This window comes from Lethenteron reissneri, chromosome 9 (genome assembly GCF_015708825.2).
Source record: "Lethenteron reissneri isolate LAM-NWPU_2019-01 chromosome 9, ASM1570882v1, whole genome shotgun sequence".
NCBI classification, from domain to species: Eukaryota; Metazoa; Chordata; class Hyperoartia; order Petromyzontiformes; family Petromyzontidae; genus Lethenteron; species Lethenteron reissneri.
In genome coordinates this window covers 1,797,618-1,818,574 of record NC_083787.1, presented here as the reverse complement: position 1 = coordinate 1,818,574, position 20,957 = coordinate 1,797,618, and positions in this window count along the sequence as shown.

The following is a 20,957-nucleotide window of genomic DNA, read 5'->3' as shown; positions in this document are numbered from 1 at the left end:
TTGCTGCCAGTTACGGAAGCCAGATTTCTCCCCGTTAATAACTTTTGAACTTACGCTGTCAGCTCAGATTTGGTAACGTTAACCCATGAATGTTTAAAACATATGCAGCGCTTGGGAATACTGGAATGACAGATTTGTACGAGGAAATTAAAAAAGTGGAAATTAGCAAAGAGTACGAACGTTGATACAAAAACATGATACGGCACAATGGAGGGGGTTACATTTTAATTATATATATATAAATATTTTTTTTCTTCTAACGGTACCAGAGTGAAATTGCCAAAAAAACAGCATGTTGGTTGAGGTACAAGTTGGCTGACCATTTAATCTTGTGTCGAGACTGATTCTGGAAAGATTCCCATTGCAACTTGGCTTGTAAGTATAAATATATACATGCGTAAGGTTCATTAAAATATATCTGATTAAGAAAAAAACACTAAGTCATTGCTTCCATTGAGAGTCTTTCAATGTCAATGTCATAACTGTATGTGTTTGGTGGAAGTTAGTCATTTATATTGACATAGGAGTACTGTTATACTCAACTACCCAAAACCTATATTCAGGATTTACTAGCAAGAATCATGAACATTGTAGACCATAAACATTTCAGCTTTTTTAAGAGTTGGGGAAGGCAGTTCTTGTGAGCTAAATACAGTTCGTCTTTCAATTCTCAGAATCTATGCATTCGCTTAACCAACATAACATTACTAGCCTTTTTCTTCTTCTGTCTCCATGGGGTAAAATAAAAAAAAAACATCGAGCCGATGAGAATCGATGTAGCTCGTCCTTGATCTATTTATTTTCTCTTTGGATAATGGTGCACACGTGTGGGCTCTCTGAGCCATACCCACGTGTACATCAATGCCCTGCGTCCCTTCGCGAATGCATGTGGTATGCGTTTGTTCGCAAACACACGCACACACGAGCGCAATTGTGGCCATGCCAGCGTCTTGCTTTACACGCGTGACATGATTTCTTCCTCTTGCTGCAATGCAAATGAGCGTTATGGAGCAAGCTCCACGGTGGCAAACTTGACTCGTTTTGCCCACAGATAACTCAAATTCAGGGTTGTGCCGCCCCAGTAATGTCCTGGCACAATTACATTGCGGATGAATGCGACGCGTTTAAATACCCACGCGCATTGCCGAGTCCCCGGCGTGCCTGCTAATTCGTGTCGCCGGAGCGGCAGTGTGCACCTCAGTGTCCGCGTTCCCCAAGCCTGAGATGCTGCACACGTGCAAATGCTGGCAGTGCAACTTCCCGTGCAGCCTTCTAGACACAAAGCTAAGTATCACTGCCAGCACAAATCAATGCGTTTGATGAAAGTATACCTATATGCCATGGCAGCTAACCTGTTTCTTTTTTTACTGATCCTTTCAAACCGAGTCTACATATTCTGGACGGAGACACGGGGGAGACACACAATATATATATAAAACTCTCCCTCTTCCTATATAATATAGAGCTCTGTGAACTGAATTTAAACTAAGAACTATGTGTCTTTAACTTGATATTTAAGATCTTCCTCGCATGCAAGACCGCAGAGAATGGCATGCCCATTGTCACCGTGGCCTTAGAAGACGGCTGTGCTGCGTGAGAGGGCTTAAACAATTATGTAGAAAGCAGACTCTGGGTGTAAATCATCAAAACAACGGCGTCGCTGCGATGCCTCTGATTGAGTAAATCGTGGGACCAACCGGGGTCAGTAAGCAGCCAATCGCGTGTGCTGCGTGCGAAGGTGTGCTGGGTGTCGCTCCAGTCAGTGAATGAACCGAGACATTTTCTGAAGAGGGCAATCAGGATTGTTTGCTTTTTTCCGTGTATAAAATCCTCATTTTCCAAATGCACGCGTGGGTCACGGGCTGTGTGTGTGTGTGTTTATGTTGTATTAACAGTTTCTGCTTTGAAGTGGAGCTGTCTGTAGTTGGTGGTGAGATTATTGTTGTTGGTGTTGCCGCTTGATGGAGATGTGCAGAGGAGCCAGATTATACCTCCGTGACTTTACCGAAAGAACCAAAGGGTATGGATTCCTGCAGTCACGAAGGCTTCAAATCAAGAAGGAGCCAGATTATAATGACAGCGGCCCGGTTTGATGGCCAGCGCTCGCTTTCCGTTTGGTCGGGTGGCATCGAAACACCGTGCCGGGGAAATTAGAGAGAGAGCCGTTTCCAGAAACGTGTGTCTAGAAACTGTGCACGTGTGGTGTTTGGGGGAGGCGGGGGAAGGTTGCGGGGAGGTACAGCAGGGGGTGGGTGGGTGGGGGGCACACAACTCATGACATTAGTTATAGTCTCCCTGCCCCTGACAGCTCTCAACTCGGCCAGATTAATTTAAGGTTGGGCCACTTTATCACTGTCACTCCACTCGCCACCATATTTCATGTCTCTGACTTTCCATTTGGGTTCAGAATAAATCCGTGCGGGACCCCTGGGGGATCTCAGGGGGCGCGTGGGTGGGGGGTGGGGGTGGGACATGCTCTTGGTTGGTCAGGCTGGCAGTCTGATGGGCAGGGTGAGCAGAGGGGAAAATGCTCACTGGCCTGGCTTGGGGATGCTCCTTGCTGTTCATTTTCACCCGAGAATACAGATGCACCACCGATGTATACAGTTTGTCACAATTGTCCCGTTTGACAAGTGCCCCTTTGTTTATTCATCGTAGACGATGCGACGCTGTTGTGCGTGCGTGCGGGCGGGCTGACGCGTGTGTGTGTGTGGGTTTGTGTGTGTGCGTCTCAGTCAGGTATATCATTTAATACGGTCGCCAATATTGTTGCACTTGGAGTGGATGTTACTTTTTGCCATGAGCCAAAAGTGGAGCTTGAGTTATTTTACTGCAGTCATATTTTTCAAATTACGACATGCTGTAATTTGAAATTGCAAAATGTTAGCACGTGGCTTGGCGAAGCAGAGAATTTGGAGTTCCTGTTTGAAATGCAGATTTGTAATCATTTTTCTTATGATCACACTTTCTTGCGTGCATATGGAGTGATTTAAACGAATGGTCTTGTGCAGACAGATATTAGGCACATGCCTGTAGGGTGGGAAAATGTATTGCATTCTTTAGAGTGCTTTGTTGTTATTGTATAAGTCTTCTGCCTACTAGCTAAATTGTGATTTCAATAAATAAGATGTCTCTTAAAAAAATTCCAATTAACTTTCCCCTGCCGCATTGTGACTGATTGTGTCAGAAACCAGACCGTGCAGCAGGGGCTGTGTGAGCTTGCTTAAGCAATTCCACAGCAGACAAAGATTGTTCAGTCCTTTTTTCTTTTTGTCTCAAACTTGTTTTCAGATATTCAATTTTCTGTGATAAAATATGTAACCTTGTCCCATTGTATTCGGAGTTACATTCGCCCCTTATAAGTAAATTTGTTATCCTCGCATCTCTTTCAACATCCTCAGTTACTTAATTCATTCAGGAGTCCTCGCTAACTTGACATCGTTGCATCCCACTCGCTTTTATATTTCCACCTATTGGACTGCCTTTCCGAATCGCAAATGACACCTCCTGTCAAATTACTTCTGCTCTCGCGTTGCTTTGGCAGGGCTTATTTGGCCAGGTTCAGGTGCATCTGAAAGACCCAATTAAAGCAACGTGGGGGATGTACGAATAATTATACATCTTAGCAAACATGAAATTCTGCTTCAATGGTTAAGTCCTGCAATGTATTATTATTTACATTTGTGTGTTCTCCCCCCCCCCCCCCCCCACCTTTCACCCGATACAACAGTAACTCGCAATAACGTTTTCCGTCTCGCAACAGAGAAAAGCGCTGAGGATGTAGTGCTGCAGCTTGACTGGCAGTTGTTAAATCCAGCAGCAACACTGGCAGAAACACGGCGTAGGGACTGGGGCTACACTTTGTACACGTTAAGCACACGGTGACTGATTAGGGCCTTCTCGATGATTCGTTTATTTCGCCAAGCGAGGACCGCACTGCGATTAACAAGGAACAGCGACGGCTCCCGGGCAGTGCTTTATTACTCTGTCCCTTCTGCCGTTTCCGAGGGCAAAACTGTCAGAGCGAATTTGCTTGAAAACATTAACGATTCTGAATGCAAAATCAATAGTTACTTTTTTGACCTTTTCCAAAGAAAACAATTTGCTGTTCACATGCTGTGTATGCCTTCAATCTTCCTGCTCCGTTCCTTTATTTTCTCTCTCTCTATTTTATTTTTTTATTTTCAGTGATGTATTTCACTCCTCCTTGAAGTCTCGTTATATTTTCAGTTTTTTTTCATGTAAATGTGTTCATTTCTCATTTGGAAACTTTTTATGCATGATTTCTCTAATGTGGTTGACATTTCCTCTGCTCTTAAGTCGCATCTCTCTCTCTTTCCCTTTCTCTCCGTGCTTTTTGATTTCTCCTTTGCTACCGGAGCGGCGCAATTGTTTTCCCGCGACTGCCGCAGAAATTCCTGACGAGGGACGGGGGGACGATCCATAAGCTTCACAAATCATTAAGCCGCGACCCGCTGCAAAATTTACATCACAGCATGATTTTTCATCCAAATGGCCTCATTTAAACATCTCCAAATGAACTACAGAAATTCCATCAGAGCTAATGCTTCTGATGAGATCGGAAGCACCATTAACCATAATTACGTTGTGCTACACAGTTAAAAGAATTGGAACGAAACACCATTACACTCGGCACAACTTTACTTGACCTCAGCAGCGAGTAGTTTCCAGCGGTCTCTCCTGCAACGTCTCCCCTCTCTCTCTCTCGGAGGGCCGGCCCCGGGAGGGTTGGCCACGTCCGATGCTCACGCGGTTCGAGGCATCCCGTTCCATTTGCTTGGTGGGCCACGGTGGAGCGCGCGTGATTACGCGCCGCGTGTATAATTGTGTACGCCGGGCGGTGTGCTTACGCCTCTTGTCCGGGTTGTGGTCTTCACTCATTAGCGACTTGCATTTGGACACTTAATTGTGTTAGTAGAGCCTTTCGCTTTAATGCATTTTCTAATAATAAAAAGGCATATTATCGCAGCATTAGCCGTGTTATTTGCTTGAATTCCACCGTACATAATTGTGCTGCAATTTTATAAACATGAGTATCTATTAGTTAATGATTTACTTAATAATGTGAATCACTGTTGCCTGTTCCACTACTTTAAGTCACTGTTTTTGTATTCCCCCCTTAGTCTTTGTTTACCCTGCACTAGCCCAATGAAGTAATTTAGCGCTGAAGTCATTGTGCGTACTAACAAGAGGCAATGTTGCAATAGAAACCAATTATAAATTACAGCCGGATTACTTATTTTGGGTCGTTATCTGACACAGGTAACAATTACCAATGAACAATTCGCCGGTGTGCTAAATTAAGAATTAATATAATGACAGTTTGGCTTTTTTTATTATAAATTGTAGATAGCAAACTACAGAAATATGTGTGCGTTTTACCTTCATTTGGGTTCCACCGCCGCGCTGATTTCATAGCTCAGAAAGTTAATTAAACATTTTGCAGAAGAAAGTTTGTTGTGCGTTTTGTAATTTGTTGGATTTTTTTCCACCGAACAACCCGCATTGGCAATATTGCGAGCGTATGGGTATTCCTCAGGTGCAAAATGAATATGCCGCAATGGATAAGTTGTCGGTAGTGGAGTGGTTTTTTGCAAAAAAAACACTCGGCCACGTTATGAAAACGCAAGTCAAAGATCCCCCCCCCCCTTTGCACCGCATTGGCTGCTGGCATAAGGGCAGCGTGTGAGCATCTTTTCGGATTGGCATCTGTCGATACTATATGAGACTGGCATCTGTCGAGGCTGCACATATACCAATGCAAGGTGTCACGATGACCAAATCTGTTGGTGCAGGCAAAGCTCACCAATGCTTTAGATCCTCCAGAGACCACGCCAATGCCTGTCCCGATCGGTGGCGAGGCAGACATTGGAGAGATCTCCGCAAGTACGGCGACTAAGGGGAAGACCTCAGACCGGACGGTGGGATGTTGTTGAATCAGATCTTGGATGTCACATGCCGCGAGTATGCTGTGCTGCAGCTGCAAGACCTGGCACGGGGATAGAAATAAAACGGCGTGGATCTCGGGTGAATCGGCCGTGAAGGCTGACACGGGGGGGGGGGGGGGTCTCTATACAAGCAAGGCAACGGTTAAACAATCTCTCCGTACAGTACTTTTAATGGACCGGATGTCACTGCCGCTCAGACTTCTCATGGCCATGAACATGTTTGTGCTGCCCCGTGCCGGTGGCTCCGTTTCAACTTAGTTCTCACGCTCCGCGTGTCCTCGCCAACTCTGCCTCGCAAGATCAACGGGCAGCAGAAGCCACTTGCCCAGCTCACGACTCTGTAGAGACCTTTGGAACGGAAGAAGGGACCCAGCACCATGACTGTGGCTTTCTGACAGACGGGTTAACTGGGTTTCATGCTCAATGTGAGATCTCCCCCTATCGTTCAGATCAATCCCGTGAGCGGTGTCGCTTTATATCACTGAACCTTTACATTTATAACAATGCGCATGGCTTCATTTCAGCCAGAGTTCTGCAGGGCTGAGCTTTGGGAGTTGGGGTGGGGGGGTGAGCAGGCGGGGGGGGGGGGGGGGGTGAGCAGGCGGGGGGGGGGGCAGGCGGGGGGGGGGGGTCGTTTGGAGGAACCGCGGAATATATTCCATGAGGAATTAAGCACCTGAAATGGCCCTTGTCCTTTGTTTATCCAGGAAAGCCTCGCTGAGTCTTAAGACTGTTATGCGAGGGTCCTGCTCCATCGGAATGTTTGGCCAACCCCAGTGGATGAGGGTTGGGGTTCTTACAGCGGGAGGAAGGAGGAGTTTGGCGCTCCCAGGGAAAGTCCATGCACGCGAAAGGGTAATGCTTGAATCTCCAAACAGATAGATTCTATAATCTACCATTGCTCTACTCTAATCTCCTGGTCGCCTTGCAAGCAAAGCGTGCACCACGTGGCATTCCCACACAGTCTTCCCGTCCACAGCTCAACAGTCGCGTAGCGTCCGAGGTCTGGTGGAATCGGACGCTTCCAGCCTGATTTGCTCTGAGGAATATTTAAATCGCAGCACTGTGCAAATAAAGTTGCTTGGGTTGATAATCACTAAAAAATTATCCTAGAAACCATGCATGACCCTTTCATTTTATTTACTCAATGATTTTTTTTCATGGATTGTACTTGCGAAAACAAAAATTCCGTACAATTTGTTGTTTAACTCCATTATTAGCAGGTATAAAGATTACAAAATAATGATGTTATTGTGAGAGGCGGGCACTTTAGCATATTGCGTGGCGTGAAAATGCACGCGAAGGTAAAGAATCGGATGTCACGGTTTCCGAGGTGTGTTCTCTCAGTGCTGTCATTCATTTGCAGCCCCCTGTGTGTCGATCCACTGCGGGATTGTCGGTCGTGGAGGTTGCTGGATCATACTTCACCATGCCGGTCACCGCAGGTTGGAGAAGCGGCGGATTTGTCCAGGACAGGTGATTGTTCTTATTCCGCACCTCCGACTCGCGCGGTTGGCTACGTACGGTGCGCAAAAAGTTCAACACACACACACACACGTGCGTATCACTCACCACTGATGTTAGCTGTGGCCGGCAAGCAGACTTTTATTGGCGGGTTCATTGCGACGTGTGCTAATAACTCGAGCGACGTGTAAAAATAACGGATTGAATGCAATACAACGCGGATGCATAGAGCATCTAAATGGGAGCACGTGTCAAAATGCCGCACAGAAACAGCGGGCGTGTTTATTATGTAGATAGATGCAGCGAGCCACAGGCAAAGAATAAAATATAAAGCCTTGAGAGCCTGGACTTGAACAGGAGGCAAGGCTTCAGGAGCGCGGTTGGCTGGGGGAATTCCACAACTGCAGAGCCCATCAGATTTCATAACGTCTACATTTTTATTTGCTTGTAGTACCATGATATTTTTTTCACTTCTCAAATAATTTCCCCACGCTGGTATTGCATGCATACCGATATGTGCGTGCATTTAGCCCGAGAAAGGCTCGGAAGAGAGGAGGCGATGCTTAGCTGCGGGGAAGCAAGGAGGTAGGGCGCATTGAGCGCTGCAAGGTTACAGTGGGCCGTTGCCTTCAGCACCCCATTTTACAAGATTAAGAAATCCCTAAAGGCCTCTTCATATAGAAATAAAGCCGAGACTCCTCTTGTAGAAGGAGTGAGGAAAGCCATCGATTTCGCTGTCAGACCTAGAAATGCAGTCGATCGTCCTGAAGACCCTTTCCTCCGAGGGCCGAGACAAACTTTAGCCCGATCTGTCGAGCCACGGTGAGGGCCGGGCAGTAATCTCTCCTCCCCACCTGTGCCAAGTCTCAGGCCACCTGAACTCGCGTGCGCGCGTCAAGAGACGGAGAGATTTCAGGGCCCCGGGTGCACTTTTAAAATTCTGCACGAGAGCACGCCGACGATTATCCGAACGTAAAAAATTTGATGTAAATTTACGTACGACTCTGGAAATGGAATTGACGCATTGAAACGTGTCCCCGTGATTCCGTGTAAGATAAGATCTTGAAGGTTTTGAACAGCAGTGTGAGTTGTTGTCTGTAACAACACAAGTGGCGTATCGAATTGGCAAGTAAGTAAATGAGTACGGTATTTTATTGAAACATGAAGATCAGCGGTGGTGTGCGTGAAATGCTGGAAGGGAGTGTAAGGTGAGGAAAGGTTCGGTAAAATAATGCCGATGTGGAGGCATTCAGATGTTTCGTTGAATATTTGACCAAACTGTCGTGTCATGTCCAGGTAGAAAAGATGAGAATGTTACTGCTTGAATGGAAAATTAACATTTTGCATTCCAAACAAGCATTTTTCAATTAACAATGGACTTAAAATGTTAAAATATTTCAAATCTTAAATTGTAGAAGGGATGCAAGGTGTATAATTTAATTAAAAGCGTTCGATTACAAATGTAATAATGTCTTTTATTCACCCATTTAAGCCTCACGAGCCTGATGGCCTCTTTCAGGAGGATGCTGCATTTGTATGTACCGTATGTTACACTTATTTCGCACCGTACGTAGCCAACCGTGCAAATCGGATGTATGGCCAATTCCTCTAACGACCGTGTGCTAATTGTAGGTGGAAACCAGAGGATTCCTAAAAAAAAGCCGCACACACAAGGGGCACGACGCTCAAAACTCCGCACAGGCAGATTCAGGAATCCATTGCTGTAGCGTCATATCCTGGCCACTTTATAGCCACAACGCTTTTAGCGCCAATCAACAACGAAAAATACTGAGCCGACAAACTGGAACGTGCAAGAGTAACGAAATAAAAAACACATTACCGCTCGTAAATGTTTATCAATGGACGTAAACGTATTCACGGCTTCCGGCCGATCGGTTTATGAACACAACAGTTTTGAAAATCGGTGGGGGGAGTTGGGAAGAGTAAACTATTTTGACTCAAATATTATTTATATGTATTATTTATATTTGACCAGGCAAGGCCCACTGAGCTGTGTTTTTGGTCAGACGGCTCAACGAAGTGGCTTATCATGTGGACATTTATCGCAGCCAAATACTCTAAAACTCACCTTTCTAAAACAAGATCGCGGTCCCGTTGCATCGCGCACCATGATGAGAGCCACGTCCTCATCGTGAGATGTTGTTGTTGTTGTTTGTCCTTACCCCGCACCTCCGATTGGCTGCGTAGGGCGCGCGAAAAAAAAACGTCAACATACATGAACTTACATGGTTCAACATTCAGCGGAAGGGGTTGATGCCAGGGAGGGGTTGATGACACGGTGGTGGTGACCACGTCCATGGAGGTTCAGGCTGCTGGGGCTGCGTGTGCGCGCTGCGTGTTTGTCCGGCTGAGAGTGACATCTGCTGAACCCGCGGTAGAAGTGCATCGCGGTGGGTGGCCTCCTCGAGTGGGACACCCCCCCCCCTCTCGCGCCTTCCAAGTGATGAGGTCATTCCCCCCCCCCCCACACTCCCCCCCCCCACTTCTCCTCTACCCCCCCCCCACACACTCCCCTCCCGCACATTATCTCCCTCCCCCCACTCCCCCCGCCCCCCCACTCCCTCCCCCCATACTCCCCCCTCCACTCCCACTCCCTCCTCCCACACTCCCCCCCCCACACTCCCCCCCACACTCCCCCCCACACTCCCCCCCGCCCCCACTCCCTCCCCCCACACTCCCCCCCACTCCCCCTCCCCCCACACTCCCCTCCCCCACAATCCCCCCCCACTCCCCCCCCCCCACACTCCCCCCCGCCCCCACACGCTGTTTAATGATTCTGCGTTCGCTGTGCGTGCCACGAGGAAGTGATGTTGCCGCAAAGCGCAAACACAAAAAACTGAATCGCGTTCGTTATCTCACGAGAGGGCGAGGGGTTGTTTGAGTGGACGCTGATGAAGTCTCTCATGACTGACTGCCGTCGAGAGGTTTCCATCCAGCAGTGGATCAACACAAGGCTAAAACATTGTGACGGTTACATCCCTAAGTTGCTTAGCTGTAAATCAGAAGCAAAACGAAGCAATTCCACGTGTTACCAGGGCACCCCTTGTATGTGTGTGTGTGTCTGTCTGTGTGTGTTTCCTCCCACGCAGAGCCAAACTACTTACTCACGGGGAATAGCCAAACGTCTCAGTGCAGCAGGAGCCTCGCGGAAACCGAGTCTGGAGACGATGAGACTCTTTCCTGGATAAACAAAGGGCATTGTGTAGCTGGTGTTGTTATCACTGCCACACAAAGGCATCGTGGCACATGCGGCGCCTCTCATAGGGCAGGAGCAGCAAGGCCCCCCTCGCCCCGTGAGTGACAATCCCCACTTAGCGAGGCTGTGCCCACCACTCACTGCGGAGACTCAACCGAATAACTGGGGTCAGGGGTCACGGCTCTGGCATTGGGATTCTCCCACAACATCACGAGAGAGCCGCCTCAATGGGATCCTTCCGCGCGTATCGCTGAGAGAGACTTACAGGCGCGCACATTCGCCCGCCTACCCCCATCACCGCCCGAAACCGTTAACGCAAAATGACAATGTTTTGGTCGTGTCAAAAGAGTCGCGTCAAAAATAATGATTGCCAAGGTGGCCTCTTGGCACGCGCCGCAAGGTTTGTGAGCGCTCGTCGCCATCCACGGGTGGAGCGGTGGCGCTGTCGTTCACCCGCTGCGCTACGGCCACACGCACCCGAGTTTGATTCCCAGCCACGGTGAACATCGGTGGCGAGTGATTGTATGAACTGGTACTGGCCTCCTGCCAATGCTCTTTACCAATACATGCTGACCAGGGTGGTGAAGTATGGTCAGACAAGCCCTCCCCTTGATCGGCACGGGTTTGGGAGGCTTTCATGTGGCAGTGGATTAACAAAAGTATGTAAATTATAAATTACGTTTTCATTCATAAACCGATGTGAAATTGTCCTGCGCGACATCCCAAGTGTTGTTAATGTAAGTCCCTGTGGTGAGTTGCTTCATTAACCACACAGGGCATTGTCAACGTCTGGCTGCTAATACTCGTCCGTCCGCTGGCATCTGACCACTCCACAGGTCAACGTGGGTCAAATCGCGTGCATTGCAGGAGCACTTCCTCGCACCGAGTCGCGAGGTCGACGCAAGGAAAGCCAGCGGCGAGCTCGGCCTTCCCCGCCGGTAAAGATCGCCTCACTCTGCCCGCAGAAGATGGCCTTCGCGGAGTGGCAGTGCAGCCTTGCTCTCAGCTGCACCTGATCCACTCAAGGGCGCGTTGCGGCAACTCCAAAACTAAAACACTAAACTATTTTTTATTTTTCATAATATAGGGTTTTTCTGGGTTAGATTGCGTAAATATAAATGTGTCATTAAGCCAGCCACCACCCGACACGGCCAATTTGGAAGGTTTGTTACGTAAACAGAACATGCCAATTCGTTACTAGTACTAGTACAGCCACGGGGTCAAGGCCCACTGAGCTACGTAGCGCTTTTTCAGAAGCGATCTGGCCACAAATGATATCTCAACGACGTGGCTTATCATGTGGAAATGTATTGCAGCCACATACTCTAAAACTCATGTTTATATATGTGGCGCAAGTAAATCCACGCGAACAGGGGGAGAAAGAGGGAGAGCACGCAAACTCCAAATACACAGACGTCAGTGTCTGGATCGAACCCACGAGTTCCCGCATACCAGGCGAGGTAGTTAACATCTCGCGAGCGTGTTCTCTCTTCCGCCTTTCATAGAAACACAAAACCGGTCGGCGTTGAAGAAGAGCCCGTCCCCATAGCGACTCGCCATCGCTGCAGAGCGGAAAGTTGCTACGTTCTCAGAATTGCTACGTTCAGAGTTGATACATTCAGAGTTGCTACAATCAGAGAGTTCAACACTATGGTCCAACCCATGTGAGACTAGGCTCTAAGGAAAGCTGTCTCGGGTGTGGACCAATCAACTTCAGGGACAGTGCACATTATCAGAGTTTTGTTTTTTGTTTGCATTATGGCTGCAGGTATTGTGGTCTATGCAAACATGACTCCTTGTAAAAAGGTGTCAGTTTTGTTGCCAGATAGAAGGGTAAAAAAACAATAATCAGAGAGTTGCTACAATCAGAGAGTTGCTCCGTTCTGCCCGTGCCAACTCTCTCTCCCGTCCTCCTCATTTGCAGTCGCTGCTAAAGCGCGGCGAGACGCCGCGCCGCTGGAAGCCGCCCGCGAATTTCTCCGCCGTGAGCTAATTGGATTGAGCGCTGTATTCATTTGCAGCTAATTAGCGAGGGGGAAATTATTAATTTATGGCACGCGGTAAATAAATAGGGTTTTGGTTAATTTATCTTTGACCCGTTAATTTGGCTCCCACGGTGAGCTGTAGTTAACGGGTCTCATAACTGAATCAAGCGCACGGTTTGATGGTAATTCCATGTGACTATAAGATGCCGCCCCCTAAGAAACAGTTTCATTTAGTGATGAGAAGTTAAACCAGATTTCGAAAATAATCCGTCAATAACCTGCATATATATATATATATATAACACAGCATATACAATATCTGGATTCCCATTTGCTTTATGTTGTTTGAAATTGGACGGTGCAGAATCGCAGGTTTATATTCGCACGATAATAAAAGCGGAACGTGGTGTTTCAGCTGCGTGACACTTAATTAGCCGGGCGTTATCCATCGATTCACCTAACGCCCTATCGCCGTGCCCCTAATGCCGCGTAAACGAACGCGAGACATAATTCCTACACAGAGCGCGCTGCAGACGGACACATTCGCATCGCGCAAAATATTCGCCGGGGCAGCAGCAACGTCTGTGATGTTTTTAGTTCGGTTAATTGCCGTAACAACGGTGCCACTGTTGATCACTCGCCGGTGTTGCGCGCTCGCCAGCGGCTCGCCCCAACGCAACATGCAAAGCGTAGCCGGTGCGTATATTCTTGCAGAGGTTTTTTTAAAATCGAGAACGAATAATGACCCTGCAGGCCAACCAACTTCAACATCGTAGCGATCTCCGGCAGGCACGGAGAGAGAAGGAATTCACGGCACTGTAAGCCGATCATCGTTTATGAGCCTAGCACAGCGGCTGCTGGAACACTTTAGGCGGCCGTTCTAGGTGAAAGACTGGCGGCAGCCCGCTGGGGCGGTTCTCATGGACAGGCGCTGTCGTCCTATAAGCCTCTTGTTAGTTGCCCATTGCTGGGATCCGACTGGGCCTTGCGCGCAGCGGGAGAACCAAATGTGCTAGCAGCGGGATTTTAGTTAATGCTAAAAATATATATTTTAACACTCTGAATATATGTTTTTATAAAATGTAAGTTAAGTTTTGACCACTTCTTTTACTGGAAGCTACAATGTGTTTTTGGGCTTAAAATGTTATGTATATATGTACCAAGGTTGCTGGATTTAATTGCGTTTGTGAATGATAGGAGGTCAAATGTTTCAGAGATCCCAAATAATGTTGCTGTTAAACAAATTTCCATTCCCAATTGGTATCAATCAATAACATGACATAATGTGATGGAGAATTAACAATCGACTCGGCTCCTCTTCAAATACAGCGTAAAACACCGCAGCGTCTGAACCTGTGTTGTTGCACTTAACGCATTCACATTTATTTTTTTAAAACCAGCGACTGCACGCATGCGTGCGCTCGTTTCTTTATTAATATACCTATTAATTTCTCCGAGGTTGAATTAAACCGATGCATTATTTATCAGTACCACCATTTGTAGACGAATCTTCGGCGCGTCTAGAGGACTTTTTCTTTGTGCCCGTGATGTGCGCCGAGTCTTCTTATCCGGCGCGGGGGCAATTTAGCGGCGTTCAGCATCATGCTCGGCAGGCAAGTGGCAGCGGTGGTGCATAGGGCATGGTGGGGGCAGAACCCCCCGTTTCGTCGCTCTCATTCCCAGTGGCATTTCTTGCTCAGAAGAGACATTTAAAGAAAAAAAAAAGTGAGTGCATTTCTATTTCAAATCTGCCATCGTTTCTTCTCTCGCTCTTCGGCGGCCTAATCACCCACGGCTGGAGCACACCCAATGTGATGTGGAACTCCAAAATTCACTCAGCGAGAGCTCGCAGGGTTCCGTGCCCGTCCTGTCAGGCGAGCGGGAAATTCACACACGGTCAGGGCAGAGGAGTGTGAGGGCTCTCTGAACCATGAGCCGTGATTTCCTTCCAATTAAAAGGAAAAAAATGAAAGAGGAAAAACCCGTTCTAACAGCTTACAATCCTTTCCTCGCTTTATAAATGCAACTTAAACGCTGGCCAAGTTTTGGTGCTAATTTATATTGGCATCTGTGGAACAGGGCTTTCTAGAGAACAGCAGTTGCTATTGAGAGTATATTTGTAGCAGGGAAAGTTTAACAAAGTCCAAGGTGTGCTTTTTTCATTACAATAGCATTGATATTTTTTTTTTGGGGGGGGGGGGGGGTTATTCCTAATTTGAGAAATTTTTAAAAAAGAAAATGTAATCTCACTTTAGGACAGTGAAAAATACGTTTAAACTTTAAAGCAGACCGTTATGTATATATCACGCTGACTTCTCAGGATTTCTTATTCTCAGACGCATTATGCCACTCCGCGGACATATTCCTACTGTCGACAGAGAACATTTTATTTTACACGTAACGTCAGACATTTTAAACTGTCAAATCAAACCGGTCACGCGTTTTACTCGTCTCTTTGCATGCAATACTGGGGGCTCGAGTCGCGTAAATCATTTTCAAATTATACGACATTTGCAGCTCGGAGCGGCCAGTTTCTACATTTTGATATGCACGTTTATTGCGGCAGCGTATCATTGGTAAAAGTCGGGGTTATCGATCGCACGGTATAGATTCTAAACCCAAAAAGCAACTGTTAGCCAGTTCATTTTTGTGGAATTATCGTATTTGTAAGCTAGTGGTAGTTGCTGTGGGTCTCCTGGTGTTTGAAAGTTCATTACACGCTCATCTCTGGATAAAACGCAAAAGTAATCACCAAAGTGCTGCCCCTGCACTTTTTTGTCGGTGTGTGATAATCTTCTGCACTATGATTGATTTGATTATATTCTTGCAATTTTACTGCTCTATCTGTCTTATGCCCAAGGCTTTTCAAAATGTAGTAATATTTCTTCTTTTTTCATTGTAATGCTATCTTGGTCACTTTCTTTGTGTTTTTTAATGTTTTACTTGTTTTTGCTGGGGGTTTCCTCCCCCCCCTCCTTTCTATTGCCAATTTCCTCATCGCAAGCGAGGCGCAACGAAACCTGAGCTGGAAATCGCAGCGAAAATAGGCACAATACTCATTGAATCTCAAAATGAATGCTCAATAGTGCCATCTTACATTTACATTTGAGACGTTCTCGTTCCATCGAGGTCATTAACTATCGCAGCGCGAAGTACCTTTTTAAAATTGAAATTATAATTTTTCTAGCTAAACCCTGGCAACTTTTTGTTTAATTCCCCCCCCCCTCAACTCCCCCTAATTCAAGGCCCTTCAAGTTTGCCTGTTCACATTCTGTTCCGGTCGGGTTCTTGCGAATACCAGCAAAGTGTGTGGCTCAAGAAACATCTAGCCGCTAAAAATACCTGCTGGCAGAGCAAAGCGTTGTGGCCGTAGAGGCCCCCATGTACGCGGGGCACAGATACCTTTTGTCATAAATCCACACCTATTACCCACTCCCGCGTCCCCGTGCCGCTCACTTAGAACGGACGTGGAATTAGAGGGCGGCCCGTGAACGTGCGTGACAAGTCCTACGATAGGCCCGAGCAGTTGGCTGGGAAGCCATCACCTCCGATCACTGTTGCCGGGAGTTCCCTGTACGCACGCGTACGGACGAATGCGGCGATGCTCGGCTACGACTGTCCGACCGCATACCGCAAAACGTCTCCTTTTGTTTTATTTCATTTATTTATCTTTATTCGCCAAATCCACCGCCAAACCTCCCCCCCCAACACCACAAGGCGAACATTCTCTGTCGAGATGTAGGTATAATGGAGGAGGTGGTGCTCCAAGAACGTCTTTACATTGATTCGGAGTAATAATTTGGCGCATTTGCTCGTGGCTTTCCTTATATTTCAAGGCGTTAAGCCCAAGAGTGATTAATATTGTATCAAATGAACGAGTGTTAAAACTTTGGCATTTAAATTATGAGAGAGAAAAAATGAAGGTTTTTCTTTTTACTGGTTTGCAATGATGTGATAGATAAATGTAACAACTTAGAAAAATTCCGGTACACTTCATTTTATTACCATTCCATTAAAATAAAATAATGAATGTTAGATGTGTGTAAAATGTGCGTGTAATTAATTTTCTAATTAGCCCAATTGCCCAAATAAACAGTGGTGCACGAATTTACACAATAACGCTTTCTCTGTCTAAATAATTAATGCAACGTGTCACAAACAATATGACAGTCTTATGGCTATCTGTGTAATTCTCTACAGTGCTCTCAGTTGCTAAATGTTTATTAATGTAATTCTGATTGGAATGGCTCACATAAATTGGCCTGAGGTAATTCAATTAACTTCTAATTATTCCAATTATTGTGGTTCACTTTCAGTGAGAGATCGTCAGAGTACATCCGTCAAACGTGGACATCAACTGTGAATGAAAAATGACTTTGAGTTTTATCATTTGGCCGAATGGAGCGTGGACTTTTTGGCAATTAATTTTCAATTTGTGTGATAACAATTAAAATGCATTTCATTGTAAATTTGAGAATCCTTTCTCTCTTATGTTTTAATTCCTTTTAGATCAACGCATAACCACAGATAGCTGGAATGGGAGGCGGAAAAAAAATGTTTGGAATTGCCTACGAGAATTTCAACATAAATCAATGCAACTTTCGGAGCGAGTGCATTTTAAACCCTAATTTAAAATTCAAAGCAGTGCATTACAAGATCCAGTGTTGTCGTTCTTCCGTGCATCAATGCACACTACAATAACTTTATTTGCTGACTTAATCTTGACCTCATTTTGAAGTTTCTAGTTCAATGATTTATTGTACTTTTAATTATAATAATCTACACAATTTCTTACAGCCGTGGAGAAGCGGTGTTATTTTAGAAACGTTAAGGGTTGACCAATCGGCAACACAAATTACATTCTAAAAAAAATACCAAAGAATCAAAACAATGCGACTCGCCAATGAGATTTTTTATTTCTTAATTCTCAAGTATACATTTTCATTTTTCTCTCTTTATGTTGTTTGCTTCCCGCATCATTTCCACATTATTACTCCGGCCGTATCCCATCGTGCATTCCATCACCCGTCCTTGACAATTAGCAATATATCTATTGCTGCCCGCTGCTGTGGAATGTAACAATGCGGTGGTGTGTTTGCCAGGTAGCCTCTAAAGGTGAACTACACGACGGCAAGCGGAGCGGGAGGATGTTAATGTCCTCACATCAACCACGCCGGGAATGTATGTTGCTGTAAACAAGTATAAGGGTGCGCTGGCCAGCAGTACATTGATCATCCAAAGCATTTTAAAGTGATGGCCTCAGTCCCATTTGAAATGCAGCTGACATATATTTTGAGGCATGCGATTTCTGCTCTGCTTGACTTTAGAAAGACTGAGCAGCTTGTTATAACATCATTAGTTTGAGTTTTGGCAGCTCAAGCATAAATCCACACTGTCTGCCAGTCGTTAGACTGACATGATATACACCGGTCTGACTGCAGTTTTAAAAGCACATAGCACCATTTGCAGATGCCCCAGTGGCACAGAGATGAAAAATGTGGCGAGAAGGACATTTTTAAATTTTAGGTCTCTGTTTTTCATCATTTTTTCTTCACCACTGGCAGAGTTCAACACGGTTCTTAACGGAGTAATTTTCCAAGATTCCCCCCCCCTCACACCGGCAAGCGTGTGACATACAATTGCTTGATATAAAGACAGCGAAATTTAATAACATAACGGTATTTGTTTTAACTTGAGAAATAGAATCCCCCCCCACCCCGTTGGGTGACACGTGCTTGTGCTTGGACAAGTGCTCTCCTCTTTTCGTGTCGCCGCTTCGGGGGAGTTTCACTTCGCCTTCAAAAGTAAAACTTTCAAAATATCAGGCCAATTGACACATTTACAGAAGACTAACAGAACTTGAAAAACATTCCAAAGAACAGATATCAGTTGAGAGAGCATATCCCATACCCAGAAGCGACGTAAAATCAGGAACATATTTACGCTAAGCTCTGTCTGCTCCCTGTCCCGTCATGTTGTGTTACGACTGAACGTCCGTCCAGCACACCACGGGGCTGACAGCACAGATTTCCCCAGACGTCGCTGTCACTCTGTGTCACGCTCAAACCGTGGGCCGGCCAAGAGGCACGCGCGCGTGTGTGTGTGTCTGTGCGCGGATGCTTCTTAAAAGTTGGTTACTTGGGAATTTGGCACATGTATGCATTTACTGCCAAATCCTTCTCGGAGATAGACCAAAAGAAAGCCAAAAGGACCTGTTGGCTCTCACTCAGTGGACGTGCTCTCCGTGGCTGAGAGCAACTGCGTAGGCTTATTTTAAATTCGGTTTATTTTATGGCCACTTGTATATGTGTGTATTGAAAAAAAACCGAATTTAATGCCCCCTTAAGTAAGAATGTGCATGTATGTACAACGCTGCGGGGTGAAGTGGTGGTGTGCAGTGCCTAGCGTGCCGTGCTGTGAACCCGGCGCTCTTGAATTCAATGTCCAGCTACGGCGAGCATCGGTGGCGAATGATTTCTGAACCAGTCCTGACCCACTTCTCAGCTTAAATTAAATTTCCCCCAACGAATATCAATGTTCTTCAATCCATGTAACAGCAGGTAATATATGCCCTTGTTCTAAACGCTCTTTTTATGCATACGAGTACATGAGTATCTGTTTTCTCAATGCAATTCCAATACAACACTGTGGAGATATTCCCGTTGCCCATCACCCGCGTGTGCTGCCCGCGTGTCCTGCCCGCGTGTGCAGTTCGTATGCAGTTCGTGTGCAGTTCGTGTGCAGTTCGTGTGCAGTTCGTGTGCAGTTCGTGTGCAGTTCGTGTGCAGTTCGTGTGCAGTTCGTGTGCAGTTCGTGTGCAGTTCGTGTGCAGTTCGTGTGCAGTTCGTGTGTGCCAAGCGAACGGAATGTGCGTCGCACAGGTGACGCCCGGGTAGTCTCGAGCCACGCGTTCAGATCGCCACCCTCCGAGGGACGCCGTGGGTCTGAGCCAGCCCAGGGCTCAGACCCGGTTGAAATCGCACCTTCGATTAGTACGGTTGGATACGTATGGTGCTAAAAAAAAGTTCAACGTATATATATATACAAACCAAGACTAAATAATTCCTTTCTTCATGCAGGTTTTAATATATATCAATGTTTTACCAGGTAAGGCCCAATTAATCATTAGGTCCTTTTCAGAAGCGACCTGGCCACAAATGATAGCTCAATGAAGTGGCTTATCACGTGGAAATGTATAGCAGCCAAACACTCTCGATGTGGAGCGAGTAACCGGAGGACCCAGAGAAAAATCCACGCAAATGCTGCAGCAGAAGAATTCCTTAATTATTATTACATTTTAATGTTTTGTCTTCTCCCCATGGCGCTATCAGTGTATGAATGTAAGTTGAATTTCTTTCGCACCACACATATCCAACCGTGCTCATCGGAAGGACACGTCATGAAAGGGAGCATCCATTCGTGCCTTTCAAAGAGCATTGCGACCCTTCGTGTCGGGGAGTGGCCCGTGGAAGTGGACACCACAGAGCTACCACAGTTGGTGGTTAACCTATTTGTGGGGGGGGGGGGGGGGGGTAAAGTGTGGGTACGCAAAACTATTTTAAGACATCTGGCCAGCTGGGAAGAGTAGGCCAACATACCCTTGAGAAAAACTCTGCAGTGGAAGCCCTTCCGCCAGCAGTGGTGTGAGCAAAGAACTTGCAGGGCTGCGCCTTTCCTCCATTATCTATGCGCAAGACGCATTCGGGGGGCGGGCAGGGGGGTATCGGGGGGCGGGCAGGGGGGTAACTTTACAATCGGCACAGAATCACCGTCGTGCACCTTGTCGTAGCTTGTTGTGTTCATGCAGCGTGTTTCAAACCCCCCGACATCTGACGGAGCGTTTTTTTTCTTCCGTCGCAGATGCTTAAACACGGCAGCGCTCGCGCCACGCGCGGGACAGCCAGTGGCTTGTCTTGTGCCACGACAAACGGGGCGAGTAAATTGAGAAGATGCTAATCAAGCGAAGGCTCTTGACCGAGGGGTCAAGATAAAACGGACAGAAGGCGATGGATCACGTTTCCCCGTGCATGCTCTTCGTCCCGAAAGTATCGGGAGTTCTCCGTGACCGGGCGTTAGCGGGAGGAATCTGCCGTAGCCACGGCGGTACATTTTTTCTCTTTCTTGGCCTTAGGATCTGGCAAGAAGCGGCGCGCTCCAGATGGCGTTAGACCATTTGGCGTCCGGCAAAAGTGCCTGCTGAAATTCTCCCCGCAGCGTGGCACGGACGTGATTTACACGTGTTTGCGGGGGCGCTACAGTGATCCTAACGCTAACGATTGTCTTTACGTCCAAGCAAACAGATGTGAGGGGTGCAGCGGCTCT